Source organism: Octopus bimaculoides, chromosome 27 (genome assembly GCF_001194135.2).
Source record: "Octopus bimaculoides isolate UCB-OBI-ISO-001 chromosome 27, ASM119413v2, whole genome shotgun sequence".
Lineage (NCBI taxonomy): Eukaryota > Metazoa > Mollusca > Cephalopoda > Octopoda > Octopodidae > Octopus > Octopus bimaculoides.
In genome coordinates, this window is record NC_069007.1 from 13,604,946 (window position 1) to 13,605,304 (window position 359).

The 359-nt window shown below is 29.8% G+C and overlaps 1 protein-coding gene across 2 annotated transcripts in view; it reads left to right on the forward strand.

Moving 5' to 3' along the window:
- LOC106868559 (uncharacterized) overlaps nt 1-359 on the forward strand; it is a 58,257-nt gene that overhangs the window by 54,620 nt on the left and 3,278 nt on the right. The window lies entirely within an intron of this gene.

Genomic DNA, 359 nt, shown 5'->3' on the forward strand with positions numbered 1-359 from the left:
CATGTGGGTATATTTATATTATATCGCTCTATGTATGAATGCAAGTATGTATATATATGTATGTATGTATGTATGTATGTTGCATGCATATATGTATGCGTATATACATGTATGCATACATACATGCATGTATGCATGCATGTATTTATGTAGGTGTAAATTAGAAAGGCAGCACAAAAGAGCAAGAAAAATAAAAAGGAGATTACGAGAAAAACGAAAAGAAACACTAATGAACGGAAGTATGCTGAACCTCTCGTCAGTTGTCAAGCAGGCAAATGTCATAATAGTTTCGACATACATATACGTACATATATATGCATACATACATACATACATATATATATATATATATATATATA